Genomic DNA, 16,355 nt, shown 5'->3' with positions numbered 1-16,355 from the left:
TGTGTAGGAGCTGTTTATGGGACACCATCTTTGTTTCAATCTCCTGATCCACTGTTCCGCTGGTCTCCCCAACCCTCCCGTGGGAGTGTAGCTAACAAGTCAGTTGTACCTCGGGCTCCCTTGTGTCCAGTTGCAAGATAGGTGACACTGGCCACACTTTTGGACCATACTATAAAAGAATTTTCTACCGCTTTATCGTACAGTCACAGCCGTTGTCACCTGAACGCCAGAGCTGGAATCTGTTTTTCTAATATTTTCAATTTTTCACTAATTCATCGTCCATAGCCACCTCACTCTCCCCGTACCTGCCTTCCCCACCCCTCCTCGTCCCCGTCTTAACGGCCCAAAAATTTCTTCTGATGAGAGTGTGAGGCACTCTCTCTCTTTCTCTCCCTCTCTCTCTCTCTCTCATTTTCCATCTTTGTCACACACACACACACACACACACACACACACACACACACACACACACACACAGCTTTTGCTTCAGCTGTATTTCTTTCCTACCCCTCCTTCTTTTAGTTTCCTCCCATCCTTTCCCTCCCTAACGGCTAACGGCTAACTATGCGTACCATCGCTAACCGGATCGTTGGCAATACTGCTCATTTCCCAATATGGCCGCCACCAAAACGCATCACGCGTATGTATAATATGCTTTTTCACTACCTTTACCACTTTCTGTTTACTTTTGAGTTTTTCCGCCTTCATATTACGATTAAGGGACATGTATTTCGTCCCTAAAGTACAATATGGAGGCGTAATATCGTATTTTCGAGGCGCGGAGTGATTTTCAATAATTACCGAATCATCTCCCATCTCATGTAGTTAATAGTCCCACTCTTGACACATTTAGGAACAGGATCATCAGTCATTATCTCCCTAGTCCTGGCCCTTTACCATGTCCCAATTCCTTTCCTCATCCTAACCCTGTCCTGGCCCCTTGAATCCCCCGCCTATCATGCCACCCGAGAGTGGCCCTCTGCGGGACCTCTAAAAATGAAATGGAAATAAACACAAATTGCACGTTCATGTTCAGGCAATGACAATACTCTGTTCTGTCACGATGTCTGATGCGGCGGCCACAGCACAGAAAATGCTGGCATGGTCATCCGCCAATTAATGCACTCTCAGATAAACACTGCAATAGACTAACTGCCGTGCAAGTAGCCGCAAAAAGTAAGGCTACAAACGCTCACCGAGTGGTTCTGAGGCGAGTTCTTGGGTCCTGGGAAGCCAAGCCGTGTTTACCTTCCTTCCTTCCTCTCGCGCCAGGAAGACCCGTCCCGGGCCAGGGACGGTCCCGGAGTCTTGCAATGTACTGCATGTAGGTGTATTTATTTCTTGCAATATGTGTGTGTGTATTTATTTCTTGCAATGTGTGTGTGTGTGTGTGTGTATTTATTTCTTGCAATATGTGTGTGTGTATTTATTTCTTGCAATGTGTGTGTGTGTGTATTTATTTCTTGCAATATGTGTGTGTACTTATTTCTTGCAATGTGTGTGTGTGTGTATTTATTTCTTGCAATATGTGTGTGTGTATTTATTTCTTGCAATGTGTGTGTGTGTGTGTGTGTGTGTGTGTGTGTGTGTGTATTTATTTCTTGCAATATGTGTGTGTGTGTATTTATTTCTTGCAATATGTGTGTGTGTATTTATTTCTTGCAATGTGTGTGTGTGTGTGTGTGTGTGTGTGTGTGTGTGTGTGTGTGTGTATTTATTTCTTGCAATATGTGTGTGTGTGTATTTATTTCTTGCAATATGTGTGTGTGTGTATTTATTTCTTGCAATATGTGTGTGTGTGTATTTATTTCTTGCAATATGTGTGTGTGTGTATTTATTTCTTGCAATGTGTGTGTGTATTTATTTCATGCAATATGTGTGTGTGTATTTATTTCTTGCAATATGTGTGTGTGTATTTATTTCTTGCAATATGTGTGTGTGTATTTATTTCTTGCAATATGTGTGTGTGTATTTATTTCTTGCAATGTGTGTGTGTATTTATTTCTTGCAATATGTGTGTGTGTGTGTGTGTATTTATTTCTTGCAATATGTGTGTGTGTAGTTATTTCTTACAATATGTGTGTGTGTATTTATTTCTTGCAATATATGTGTGTGTATTTATTTCTTGCAATGTGTGTGTGTGTATTTATTTCTTGCAATATATGTGTGTGTATTTATTTCTTGCAATATGTGTGAGTGTATTTGTTTCTTGCAATATGTGTGTGTGTATTTATTTCTTGCAGTATGTGTGTGTGTATTTATTTCTTGCAATATGTGTGAGTGTATCTTGCAATATGTGTGAGTGTATTTATTTCTCGCAATGTAACTCATCACACTCCTTTCGACGGAGGACATTCTTCACGATGGCTGAATTAACAGTGTTTCACCGCACTTCGTGCAGTTTCTGTGCTACATCTGGGTCTGGAAATATCACTTTAATAGCGGGAGCAAGTTTATCCGCAATGGAAGATTTAGCTCGCTCACTACTGCAGCCAACCGTACTTCTGCTTCTTTCCCTTGTTTTTCAGCATGCTTTTCTCCACTAACAAAAGGCATATCAAGTACACTAACTATATGTTTTGCACTTTCAACTATCTTCTTATGTTTTGCCCCAGCAGCACGCTTTCCTATTTCTGGTTTGCCCGCCTTTCCGTCAGAATCACACAATTACAGTGGAAATACATATTGTTATACTCCACTTGTCTACCCCTCACACAGGCAGACAGGTGCTCTCCCAATTACTTAAACTGGGCTCGCTATGGAAAACACAGTGCTCCCACGAGGCGGACAGCAGACACAAAGACACTCCGGCGGACACACTCGCACACACCCACAGAGCACACAGCGAGGCACAATTAAATACAGGGCGGACTTTCTTGGGGTTTACTAAGCAATAGCACGTTGTACAATCCTTATAGTCCAAGGGGGAGGCAGTCAAGGCACAAATCACAGGCGATTAAGTCCTAAGGCACAGAGCACAGGCGAGCGCGTCCTTTGTCTTCTCTCCGTCTCCACTCTTCCTCGCCGCATGGCGTCCCTCTCCAGCCCGCCCCCTCAACGGGGCCGCAGGGAACCCTCATTACGTCACGTGGCGCCAATTACAATTTAAACTAAGCTAAGCCTTGGCGTAACACTACCCCCCCCTTAAGCGCAGGCGACCCGCCTCGCCAACTTAACAAAACAAATAAAACATAACTGGGGAACTAAACAAATCATTCTGTATCAAAATCTGTAAGCCATCCTGGCCTTCTCCTCTCACGTCTTGGTCGTCGCGGTGGAGGTGAGGGCGAGGAGAGGCAGCAGGCTGGTCCAGGTCACCAGCAGAGCCGGCCTCCAGGTCGGCGTCTCCACCTGCCTCCTCCTCCACATCATCCGCGACCTCGACGTCCACCGGGTCAAGTTCTGCCCGGTCCTCCTCGTCACTACTGGGGTAGTCAGGGTCCTCCTCAGCGCCAGTACCCCAGGAGTAACGGCCCGGCCCATGGTAGCGCCAGAGCCGGTCAACGTGGACGACAGAGGAGCGTTTGCGGCCCCTCCTGATGCGGTAGGTGACAGCGGACAGGACTGCAATCACCGTGTAGGGCCCCTCCAGGGACTCTGCAGCTTCGGTGATAACCCTTTCTTCCGGCGAGGTTATGCAGCCACACTCTGTCACCCACCGCATACTTCACGTCCCGCATGCGGCGATCGTAGTAGTCCTTCATCGCCTGGCCTGCCACTCTGAGCTTGCCGCGCACCTGGTGATGGACCTCGACCAGGTTCTCCTGCAGCGCGGCAGCGAAGCCAGAGGTGACAGTCGGCAGGCCCACGTCCGGCGGCCGCCCGTCGCCAGATCCACGGGGAGTCTGAGCTCGCGGCCAAACATAAGACGTGCGGGTGTATAGTCAGTGGCCTCGTGCACAGCGGACCGGTACGCCATCAGCATTGCGGGCAACTTGACGTCCCAGTCCTCCTGGTTTGCCCCGCAATACGTCGCCAACTGCTGTGCGAGTGTCCGGTTGAACCGCTCCACCATCCCGTCCGACTGCGGGTGGAGTGGCGTCGTTCGGGTCTTCCGCACTCCCAGCAAGTCGCAGCACTCACGGAACACACGGGACTCGAACTCACGGCCCTGGTCTGAGTGCAGTTCTGACGGCACACCGAACCGGGTGAAGCACTCGTTTACTAGGACACTCGCCACTGTTTCAGCCTCGTGGTTCGGGAGCGCATACGCCTCAGGCCACTTCGTGAAGTAGTCCATCACGACGCATACGAAACGATTGCCCCGGGGCGTCATGGGCAGCGGGCCAGCAATATCTACAGCAACCCGCTCCATTGGCGCCCCACGCTGTACAACTGAAGCGGAGCCCGATTCCGGCGTGTGGGGCCCTTTTTCGCACTACAAACGTCACAGGCCCGACACCACTCGGAAACGTCGTTCCGCATACCGACCCAGTAGAAGCGCTGGCGGAGACGTTTAAGGGTCTTTTTCTCGCCCAAGTGGCCACTAGTAACACCGGCGTGCAACTCCCGTAACACCTCAGCACGCTTTGCACGGGGTACCACCACTACCCAGGCGTCTCTGCCCACTCCGCCTAACACCTCCCAGCGCTTTACTAGCACTCCCCACCGGTCCAACCGCAGCGTCTCCCACTGGTCGACGAGGCACTTAGTGGCAGGACTCTCCGCCGACACTTCCTCCCACCGGGGTCGCTCCCCCGCCCTGAGCCAACGCACTACAGGAGCAAGAGCGGGGTCTGCGCTCTGTGCCTCACGCCACCGGTCGTTGCCTTCAGTGGCGTTGGCAGGCACTGTTAAGCGTCGGCAAACAGGGTCAGGGTCCCGACGCGCCTGGTGTGAGTAGCTTGCCTCACACGGGCTCTGACTCACGGCGTCAGGTCCTTCAGGGACGGAATGTGAGCTACCTGCCTCACACGGGCGTCGAGTCACAGGGTCGGGGTCCTTGCTAGCACAGTGAGAGCAACCTGCCTCACACGGGCGCCGGCTCAAACTATCGGCGTTGCTGTGCACACGACCCGGGCGGTGAACAATCCGGTAGTTGAACTGCTCGAGCCTTCCCAACCACCTCGCCAGCTGACCCTCCGGCGCCTTCAGTGTTTTCAACCACTGCAGGGCAGCGTGGTCGGTCCGGACGGTGAACTCAGCGCCGTAGAGGTACGGCTGGAAGTGCTCGAGACTTTTTACTACTGCCAGCAGCTCCTTCCTGGTCACGCAGTAGTTGCGTTCAGGCCTACTGAACTTGGCGCTGTAGTAGGCCACCACGTGCTCCCTTCCATCCTTCACCTGCGACAAGACAGCCCCGATGCCCTCCGCACTGGCGTCGGTGTCAAGCAGGTAAGGGAGCTTCGGGTTGGGGTACGGCAGGACCGGCGCCTCCACTAGGGCCCTCTTCAGGCCGTCGAACGCAGCCTGGCACGCCTCGTCCCACTCGAAAGGCACTCCTTTACGAGTGAGGCGGTGTAGGGGCGCCGCGATGGTGGCGAAGTCCTGCACGAAGCGACGGTAGTAGGTGCACAGACCCGGCAGCTCCTGACCTCAGCTACGTTAGTGGGCCGAGGCCAGTCTGCTACTGCTGCCACTTTCTGCGGGTCTGTGCGCACGCCGTCCTTGCTGACGACATGCCCCAGGAACGGCACCTCGTACTGGAAGAGGGAGCACTTCTTGGGGCTGAGCTTGAGGTTAGCCTTCCTCAGGCGTTGCAGGACCTCCTCCAGCCTCCCCAGCTCCTCCTCGAAGGTGCCTCCGTAGACGATGACGTCGTCGAGGTAGATGAGGCCGTCCTCCACTGCAGGCCGTCCAGCACCCGCTCCATCAGACGTTCAAAACAGCCAGGGGCGTTGCAGAGGCCGAAGGGCATGACATTAAACTGCCACAAGCCCTGCCCGAAGGAAAAGGCTGTCTTCGGCTTGTCCTCTTCGGCCATCTCCACCTGGTGGTAGCCCGACTTCAGGTCGAGCGTGGAGAACCACCTCGCCCCTACCAGCGCGTCCAAGGTGTCGTCGATCCTCGGCAGGGGTAGGAATCCTTCACAGTCACGTCATTCAGTGCCCGGTAGTCCACACAGAAGCGTTGTGTGCCGTCCTTCTTTTAACCAGGACTACCGCTGAAGACCACGGACTGTCGGACTTCTCGATCACCCCTGATTTGCCAGGTCGTTGACGGTGCGCTGCATCTCCTCTCGTCGGGCAGGTGCGATACGTCGAGGGGACACTTGATGGGCGCGCTGGTTCCAGTGTTGATGCTGTGTTTCACCAGCGACGTGCGGCCCAAGTCCAAGTCGCCCCGGCTGAACACGTCTGAGTACTGCGTCAAGGTGTGGCGCACCCTCTCCGCCTGCGACTCCGTCAGGTTAGCGGAGCCCCTGAGCGCCAGGTCTTCAAGGAAGTCAGGCAGCACTCCTCCGCAGGCGTAGACGCACTCTTCGACGGCTGTTCAGTTCGCTCCACCTCTTCACATGTGCCTAGTCTGGCACCAGCGGGTAGTCGCCGAGCCTCGTCAGAGAAGTTAGCAACGAGTACTGTCACTAACTCCTCCCCCGCTCCCACGAGGCTCCTCCCGACTGCCACACCGTCAGTCAGGTGCTGGTTTTCTGAGGGTTCTACTATGCCTTCCGCGTCGTGCATCACCCTCGACAGTCGACACTGGACTCGTCGCTCCGTCCAGGTGGCAGGTGCAGTCGCTCGGCCGTCACTACCTCGGCACAACCGACTTCCGGAAGCCAGGGCACCTCTTGTCCGTGCACCCACATCCGCTTCCGTCCAAAGTCGATACATGCGCCAGTCTGCACCAGGTAGTCAAAACCGAGCAAGCCCTCTTCATCCAGGTCGGCGGCGTACACTGGCAGCCGCTCTTCTGCGCCGCCCACGCCGACACGAGCCACTACAGGCCCCTGGGTGCCACGCAATGCCCCGTCACGCCGCACAATCTCTGCGGGGCGTCTGGGAGCCGCTCAGCGTCCAGCAACTCGGGGCGCACCAGGGTCTTTCAGCCCCGGTGTCGACTGTCAGGCGGCAAGACTTACCGTCTACGTTGCCCTCCACCTGCACCGAACTAGTGGTATGGCGGCATCTTACACAAGTGGGGGCGTGTCGACCTTGGCAGGCTGGGTAGTCCAGTTGTCCAGCCCGCTGCTGTTTCCCGCCTGCGCCACTTGCTTCGGCTTGGGGCAGGCGCTGGAGCGGTGATCAGACTTGCCGCAGTCCTTGCAGCAAGTCTGGAAGCCCCCAGACTTCGGCCGGTCGAGGGAACGCGTCTTTCGCCCCCTCGGACACCGGTCGCGTCTGTGGCCCTTCTCACCGCAGCCCCAGCAACGGCCACCAAACTCGGGGCTCGTCTCCCTCGACGCCGCCTTACGCTCGAACTTCGCCTTCCGGCCTCGCACGTCGTTCCGAGGCTTGGCGTAGTCAGCGAGGCGGCTTGACGTCTTGAGAAACGCCTCGAACTCCATGGCCCTCGCCAAAGCCACCTGCAGGTCACCAGGGTGGGCTTGCTTTACGTAGATCTGCAGCTGGTGGTCCTGCAGAGCATCTACGAAGGCGTCACGGGCGAGGACGGTCGTCATGTCTTCACCAGCAGCCGGATAAGCCCGCCTCACAAGGGGCCTCCACATCTTGCGCCAGTTGTGACAGCGTCTCGCCCTTCTGCCTCGCCCTCTTCTTCAGCTGAGCCCTGTACACCTCAGCCTGGTGACTGTCCCCAAAGCGGCGCTGCAAGGCTTCCGACAGGCTGGTAAAGGAAGCTTGCTTGGTGGCTGGAAGGTGGCTGAGAATCTCGAGTGCCGGGCCCGCAGCGCCGTTGCCAGCTGCAGCGCCTTTTCTTCCTCAGTCCACCCTTGAGCTGTTGCGAGCATGACGAACTGAGCAACGTAGGCCTCCCAAGCTACCTTGCCGTCATACTCAGCCGGCTTACGCCTGCGGTGGTCGTGGGAAGGAAACGAACGAGCAGGGTAGAAGGCAGGCACTCGGGGCAAGAAAGGAGGCAGGGTAGGGTTTAGGTGAGGAGGCGAGGGTGGCGGGCTGTTTGGCAACAGTGGCGGGGCCGCCGCTCGCGCCCCGCCGCAGCCCACGCCAGCCGCTGAACCCCGACCGTGACCCCCGGCCGGACACGCCAGGCCCGGAGGCTCAGAGAATGCACTGCGTGGCCTCAGCGAGGCTTGACACTGCCCCCAATCACACAAAGGCTCACTCTGCACTTCCTCTGGGGCAGCACACGGCAGCCTGCCTCGCCTCAAACCTTACCTCCCGCACCTCACCTCTCAGTGCCTCTAGGCCCCTCTGTAGCTCACCCCGGACCTCCTCGCAGGCCTGATCGGTATACTGCCGTGCCTCCTGCCGCACAGAAGCCAAACTTGCTTGTAGTGCCTCCTCAAGCCTGCTGGCCTGTGCCTCGGAGCGCTCGGCCTGCTCACGGGCCTGCTCCTCAAGCCTGCTGGCCTGTGCCTCGGAGCGCTCGGCCTGCTCACGGGCCTGCTCCTCAAGCCTGCTGGCCTGTGCCTCGGAGCGCTCGGCCTGCTCACGGGCCTGCTCCTCAAGCCTGCTGGCCTGTGCCTCGGAGCGCTCGGCCTGCTCACGGGCCAGCTGGTCTGTGCGTGCGGCCTGCTGTGCCTGCTTTTGACCTTGAAGCGTTATTTCTTGCCTCAAGCCAGCCAACATTGAGGAAATTAACTCCAGCTGGCCAGGCTTAGCGTCTTCATCAGCCTCAAGGTCACCACTACCCCCACCACTCGCTCCGCCAGCCGCACCGTGCTCGCCGAGCTCCATTGTGCCCGAGGCGTCACTCTTTGTCTGCCCGTCCACTCACAGCACAATTTCCACCCCGCTCCTGACACCACTGTTATACTCCACTTGTCTACCCCTCACACAGGCAGACAGGTGCTCTCCCAATTACTTAAACTGGGCTCGCTATGGAAAACACAGTGCTCCCACGAGGCGGACAGCAGACACAAAGACACTCCGGCGGACACACTCGCACACACCCACAGAGCACACAGCGAGGCACAATTAAATACAGGGCGGACTTTCTTGGGGTTTACTAAGCAATAGCACGTTGTACAATCCTTATAGTCCAAGGGGGAGGCAGTCAAGGCACAAATCACAGGCGATTAAGTCCTAAGGCACAGAGCACAGGCGAGCGCGTCCTTTGTCTTCTCTCCGTCTCCACTCTTCCTCGCCGCATGGCGTCCCTCTCCAGCCCGCCCCCTCAACGGGGCCGCAGGGAACCCTCATTACGTCACGTGGCGCCAATTACAATTTAAACTAAGCTAAGCCTTGGCGTAACAATATATAGGGCCCTTAATTGCCGCTTCTTGTCAGCCAACTTTCAAACAACGGTCACTCCCATGTTTTTGTGTATTTCTGCATATACGGCTGTCGTTTCCGCTTGGCTTGAGGACTAGACATGACTGTACTGCGTATCAGTGTTAAAAACGAGAACTTAACAGTGTGTGACAGACTGCGTCATGAGGGAGAAAAGCATCAATAAAATATTAGTTCACCACATCTTGTTCTATCTCTGGTCATTTGCTGGTTGAGACCACCTTAGATTTTAAGGCTCCGCTAATCTGCATTTGCACTACCATTGATTTTCACTGTTAATTATATGCATAAAAAGTGAGGTAAAGAGTATAGTTATGTGACTGAAGCAGCAAAGGAAAATAAGAGTTATGACACACAGGTTACTGGTACTGCAAGGAGCTGTTGCAAGAACCGTTCTAGAAAGCTAATGGTAGGTACCAGGAAGGTCGTGGCAATATGCACGCTAAAGGTAGCAATAACGTAGCAAAAATGTAATTGGTATGTAGTAAATGGATTCTTAAAAGGTGATGGGGACGTGGGACCTCGCCAAGGGATTTAAACTGTTCTTTTGTTTATGCGGGCCGTGAAGGCCCGCGCTACCCCCGCACCCCCACTAATGACGTCGGCAGCAAAACCTCTATACAAGACCATATGGAACCTTGTTTCCAGAAGTCACCAGCCAAACTAATAGACGGTCATGTAGTGGAGAGACCGGGGCGGCGTTGATTCAAAACGTACAGTAACCTCCACCAGCCTGCCTTTTCTCGCTCCTCGTCTATTCTTCCCGCACAAAACTCACTCACTGCATTTCCTTACCGCCTGCCGTCTCAAGGGAATAAAATGTTGCAGAACTCCAGGCAGTGGTTTTTTTCTGCAACAAACCTGCAAGAATTATGTCGAATATAAGAGCATGGCGGTGGGGTGACTTTGATGACAAACGGCTGCGAGCCACCCGGAGGCGGAATTGTTATTGAATGTTATTGAAAATATTTTCATATCTTCATTCTATTTTCCTTGGTGTTAAACTATTGATAATAGGTATGGGAGACTTTTTAACACCAAGATAAATCATTTGGGTGCGTGATCACTATAAAATGCACTATAAAGGTTGTGCAGCTGACGCCATCAGTGGGGGTGCGGGGATAGCGCGGGCCTGCACGGCCATCTTGGTGGTCAGTGGCGGTGGTCAGGGCCAGGGAGAGCCATCACTGGGCCCTGGTACTATGAGTGTCATTGGGCCCCTACCATTTGGCGAGCGAAGTGAGCCCATCCAGCTGGGGGGATCAGGATTTTAGAATTTGACCAATTTTAAGAGCCAATTTAAAGCCATAAATATTAGTATTCTCTCTCTCTCTCTCTCTCTCTCTCTCTCTCTCTCTCTCTCTCTCTCTCTCTCTCCATTTACTCTCCCATTTTTTTCCCTCCTGGTCGGGTGACTGGCCCCCTTTGAGGCCGGGCCCCCTTTGAGACCGGGCCCTGGTGTAAAGATACCAGCTTCACCCCCCTCTCACGGGCCCTGGCGGTGGTCACTTATCAAAGCAAACCTTGGTGGCGGCTGCACAAGTGCTCTGTGTGTTCGTCATGGGATACGTATGCTGTGCGGTTGGATGTTCTAACCGACACGGGAGAGATGCTGTGTCATTTTATAGATTTCCAGCAAATCCAGAAGGGCGGGGGAAGTGGATAGCAGCTGTGAGGAGGGAAAACTGGCGGCCGTCTGCTTCATCTCGACTCTGCAGTGCTCATTTTGTCAGAGGTAAATATTACAGGCAAGACTGATTAGATTATTACATGAGGTAACACTCATTTAGGTATTGCCCCGGGCCCCCTAGCTTATTGTGTGGCGGGGGATTGCTCTGGAACGGGATTTACATGAGCTGGCGGACGTAAACAAGCATGGCGGTGCTCAAGCAGGGGAAGAAAATAGGAAAGGAAATTCAGTGTAGGCAAAGTGCACAGAGGGACAGAGTTCAGTGCTGGGTGGAGTATATAAGTGTACGCAGGGAAGTGACCAAGAGTGCGTAGTGTAAGGTGACTTGCCGTCACCTGCCTTCACCTGTTTGCCTGCCTGGGCCTACCAGGGCATCACTGGTCAGCAACAGATCGGCCAGGCAGAGGGACAGCCAGTCAACCGACCAGCCAGACAGTCAGCCAACCAACCAATCAGCCAGTCAACCAGCCAAACAATCAGCCAGTCAGTCAACCACCCAGTCAACCATCCAGCCATCCAATCAGTCAATTAGACAGAGTCAGTTTACCAATCAGCCAGCCAATCAACCCAACAGGCAACCAGTCAACCCACCAGTCAACCAGCCAGCCAGACAGACAGCCAGTCTACCAGTCTCCTCCCCCAAAAGCACTGATTTTTTCGATGTATCTTAGCTTCACAGCATTCTCAAGCGATCTCGCGTAATCACCTGACACAAATGATGTTGAAGGTCCTGCCATTTGCCCGCGGGTAGTGACTTGGGGATAGAGCACACGGCGTCCGTCTGCTCACTCTGCTGGGGAGGTGACCACCAGCGGGTTTGCAGACGACGCACAAGGTGCAGACGACGCTATTTCGTGACGTCACTGCAAAACCTCTATACTCAACACGCAACATATATTGTATAAAAGGTTAAACTTGTTTATCAAGCTTAACCTCCTCAACCTTTCAGACATGGTGCTGCCATCTGGGTGCGATATGAATAACTAGTCCTCGTCCTCAGTCTTGCGGGCACCATTGCCTCTCCTTCCCTAGACTCCTTGATTTATTTGGTGAACGACAATGTGGCTCAGTGGAGGAAATACATTCATTATTTGTAAATCATATAATGATAATAATAAAGGGAAAAAATATTATACTCTTTCTTAAGATGACAAACCACAAAAAACAGCTGAAAGTATTTTATGGTAAACTGAACTGTTTTTATCTATTGGTACAATTAAATTTACATATATATATATATATATATATATATATATATATATATATATATATATATATATATATATATATATATATATATATATATATATATATATATATATATATATATATATATATATATATATATATATATATATATATATATATATATATATATATATATATATATATATATATATATATATATATATATATATATATATTGCCAGCAGAGTGCATCTGTAGGCTTCCTTTTCACGTATAGGCAACTTACACTCCAACGTAATCATAATGAGTCAAGTAAGTTATCATATACGACCTGAACTCTGAAAGCTCTCGTACAATACACAGGAAAAAATTACATCATTCCAGAAGAACATGGCCAAGATGCAGCAGACACGCCATCAGAATCATACCAGAAAGCAGTATACGCGTCCTCGTGTTCAAGGGGGAATTAATAAAAAGTATTTGACTCAACTGGATCTGTATTCATAAACCAAAATCTTTTAAAATTTCACTCAGTACATAAGTATTAATGTATCAGTTTATAAAATATTAAAAACTACCATGGAACTCAACTCGTTGAATCTGCTCACTAGGCCAGAAGTAACAAGGTAACCAGGTGTGTCTTCACATTTGAGCTACTTTTCAAACACAGCATCTTATGTTTTGGTCCTAGCCTGTGGAATTCTTTATACACGGAAATTAAAAATCTAGTAAATAACGGTAATCTAGATCAATTCAAGGTGAAGGTAAAAGAAAATGAATTAGCTCTTCAGAACTCAAGGCATGAATTTTTCATTATAATGTAATCTTGTTTATTATTCTTATTTGGTAATCCATAAAATAATTTGTTCCTTTATACACAACATTGCGTAATCAACCACATGCAACAATGTATTACGTAAAAAGAAAGCTGTCTGTCAGGGAGCTACAGCTCAACAGACTGTGCCATTATTCACATCCATATGTGTATCTACTGTATCTGTGTACATCACATAGGCCAAATAAATATGCTTACTTAACACCACCTCCACCTACACTCCCAAATACAGCAGCACAACACAACACTTCAGGGGAAGTGGATCTTCATGTGTTGGGCAATATCCCCCTTAACCTTGAAATGTTTCCCACAAACATCACACTTGAACTTTCTCAGGCCAGAGTGTCTGAAGGTATGTATGTTCAAATTAGTCTTGGTAATGAACCTTTTGCCACACTCTAAGCATTCATGAGGTTTTTTGCCAGTGTGTGTGAGGGTGTGGTTGTTGAGGTGACTCTTCAGAGTAAATCGCTTCCCACAAAATTTACATTCATGATTTTTTTCAACAGTGTGTGCAAGAGTGTGTCTCTTGAGGTGACTATTCTTAATGAATCGTTTCCCACAAAATTCACATTGATGATTTTTTTCACCAGTATGTGTGAGGGTGTGGTTGTTAAGGTAACTCTTAAAGGTAAATTGTTTCCCACAAAATTTACATTCATGATTTTTTTCACCAGTGTGTGTGAGGGTGTGTGTGTTGAGGGTACTCTTCAGAGTAAATTGTTTCCCACAAATTTCACATTCATGATTTTTTTCACCAGTGTGTGTGAGGGTGTGATTGTTGAGGGTACTCTTCTGAGTAAATATTTTCCAACAAAATTCACATTCATGATTTTTTTCACCAGTGTGTGTGAGGGTGTGTGTGTTGAGGTTACTCTTTTCAGTAAATCGTTTCCCACAAATTTCACATTCATGATTTTTTTCACCAGTGTGTGTGAGTGTGTGTTTGTTGAGGTTACTCTTTTCAGTAAATTGTTTCCCACAAATTTCACATTCATGATTTTTTTCACCAGTGTGTGTGAGAGTGTGTTTGTTGAGGTTACTCTTCTGAGTAAATCGTTTCCCACAAATTTCACATTGATAATTTTTTTCACCAGTGTGTGTGAGGGTGTGGCTGTTGAGGGTACTCTTCTGAGTAAATCGTTTTCCACAAAATTTACATTCATGATTTTTTTCACCAGTGTGTGTGAGGGTGTGGGTGTTGAGGGTACTCTTCTGAGTAAATCGTTTCCCACAAAATTCACATTCATGATTTTTTTCACCAGTGTGTGTGAGGGTGTGTTTGTTCATTTCAGACTTCCCCCTGAATACTTCATCACATTTATAATTTATTTCACCAGCGTGTATATGAATGTGTCTGTTGAAGACACTCTTCAGACCAAACCGTTTTCCACAAACTCCACATTGATGATTTCTTTCACCATTGTATCTAACAGTGCGTTGGTTGAAGGAACTCTTCACACTGGATCCTTTTCCACTAACTTATCTTTCTTGGTTTCTTTCACCAGTGTATGTAAGGGTGTGTGTGTTAAGGGTACTATTCTTACTTAATTTTCTACCACCGTCATGGCATTCATGCTTTCCTTCACCAATGTGTGCAAGGCTGTGTCGTGTGAACGTGCTTTCAGTCTAATATCTCACACTCTAAGTTTCCTTTCCTTTATGGCTGGAGATGCCAACAGTGGTGGAGGTGGTTCTTCTGACCACCCTGATCCTCACACCAGTGGCAGTCTGCTCCTGCTGGTCCCGGCCACCCAGGCCTTGCAGCCTTCACTGCAACACTGATCTTGATGTGAGGAGTTGGCAGGTCTTGCAGGAACATCAGGGGAGTTGTGGCAGGTGGCAAGGTTCCCCTGACCCCACACTCAGGGACCAAGCCAGCAGGTGAGGCACGGGATGCAGGAAGAAGTCCTGAAGTCAGTGGCAGTGAGGACACAGTGAGTGTTGAGCACAGCACTGGCCTCAGACCCTCACCTCAGCACCAGTGGTGGCAGTCAGGAAACAAAGGGTTGTTTGCTATTTCCTGGAACTGTGCTTCCCGCCTCAGACCCTCACCTCAGCACCAGTGGTGGCAGTTAGGAAACAAAGGGTTGTTTGCTATTTCCTGGAACTGTGCTTCCCGCCTCAGACCCTCACCTCAGCACCAGTGGTGGCAGTCAGGAAACAAAGGGTTGTTTGCTATTTCCTGGAACTGTGCTTCCCGCCACAGACCCTCACTTCAGCACCAGCACCAGCACAAGTGGCGGCTGTTGAGGCACAAAGTGTATGCTGTCTTCTAGCACAGTGCTCCTCCCAGCATGGCCGACACCACTTCCTGGTATGTAAGAGATGAGGTGTTAATGCAGTGCCTTGTTCCAGTAACATATATATATCTGCTTAACAGCCTACTGCAGGAGTGGCCTCCTCAGGCCCTGCTGTCAGTGGGATAAATGTTGTCATATTCTGTGGGCTGCCTCTCCTCCCATCCTCATAACTCCCAACACAAACGCACACTATAGTTGCTGTCACATAACCTGGCATGGATAATCTTTTAGGGAGTGAACTGCAGACTTGGCATCATTGCTTGGGTGATGGAAGGTTCCTGTGCCAGTCTTTGGCCTAGTCTGAATTTTTTCTAAGGTGCATCAAACACCATTTGCATTAATGCAGCCATGATTGCCATTTCCAGTTAAGGGTTGCCTGTAAGGACAGCTGAGGCAATACTGTGAAGGAGCTGTTTATGGGATGCCATCTTTTTTTCAATCTCCTGATCCACTGTTCCGCTGGTCTCCCCAACCCACCCGTGGGAGTGTGGCTAACAAGTCAGTTGTACCTCGGGCTCCCTTGTGTCCAGTTGCAAGTTAGGTGACACTGGTCACACCTTTGGACCGTACTATAAAAGAATTTTATACCGTTTTATCGTACAGTCACAGCCGATGTCACCTGAATGTCAGAGCTGGGATCTGTTTTTGTAATCTTTTCAATTTTTTACTAATTCATCGTCCATAGCCACCTCACTCTCCCCGTACCTGCCTTCCCCACCCCTCCTCGTCCCCGTCTTAACGGCCCAAAAATTTCTTCTGATGAGTGTGTGAGGTCAGCCCTTGAGGACAGGTGACACACACTCTCTCTCTCTCTCTCTCTCTCTCTCTCTCTCTCTCTCTCTCTCTCTCTCTCATTTTCCATCACACACACTTTTTGCTTCAGCTGTATTTCTTTCCTTCCCTTCCTTCTTTCAGTTTCCTCCCATCCTTTCCCTCCCTCCCTCCATCTTTCCCCCCTCCTCCTCCCTCCCTCCATCTTTTCCCCCCTCCTCCTCCCGCCCTCCCTCCTCCCTCCCTCCTCCATC

General features: G+C 50.7%; 2 protein-coding genes across 5 annotated transcripts in view; both read right to left on the bottom strand.

The window, feature by feature from the left end:
- The window catches only part of LOC126988436 (zinc finger protein 708-like), a 227,702-nt gene that overhangs the window by 3,097 nt on the left and 208,250 nt on the right, over positions 1-16,355 (bottom strand). For 3 of the 4 annotated variants that reach the window (XR_007741951.1, XR_007741947.1, XR_007741948.1), the window contains one exon: positions 12,768-13,241. The exons of the other annotated variant lie outside the window; for it this stretch is intronic. The gene's annotated coding sequence lies outside the window, so the exon portion shown is untranslated. The remainder of the gene's footprint in view (positions 1-12,767; positions 13,242-16,355) is intronic. 4 annotated transcript variants of the gene reach the window in all.
- LOC126988437 (gastrula zinc finger protein XlCGF46.1-like) overlaps positions 1-16,355 on the bottom strand; it is a 39,489-nt gene that overhangs the window by 10,492 nt on the left and 12,642 nt on the right. The window lies entirely within an intron of this gene.

Source organism: Eriocheir sinensis, chromosome 69, assembly GCF_024679095.1.
Source record: "Eriocheir sinensis breed Jianghai 21 chromosome 69, ASM2467909v1, whole genome shotgun sequence".
NCBI lineage: Eukaryota > Metazoa > Arthropoda > Malacostraca > Decapoda > Varunidae > Eriocheir > Eriocheir sinensis.
Note: the sequence above shows the minus strand (reverse complement) of the source record. Positions and strands in the feature narration are given on the sequence as shown.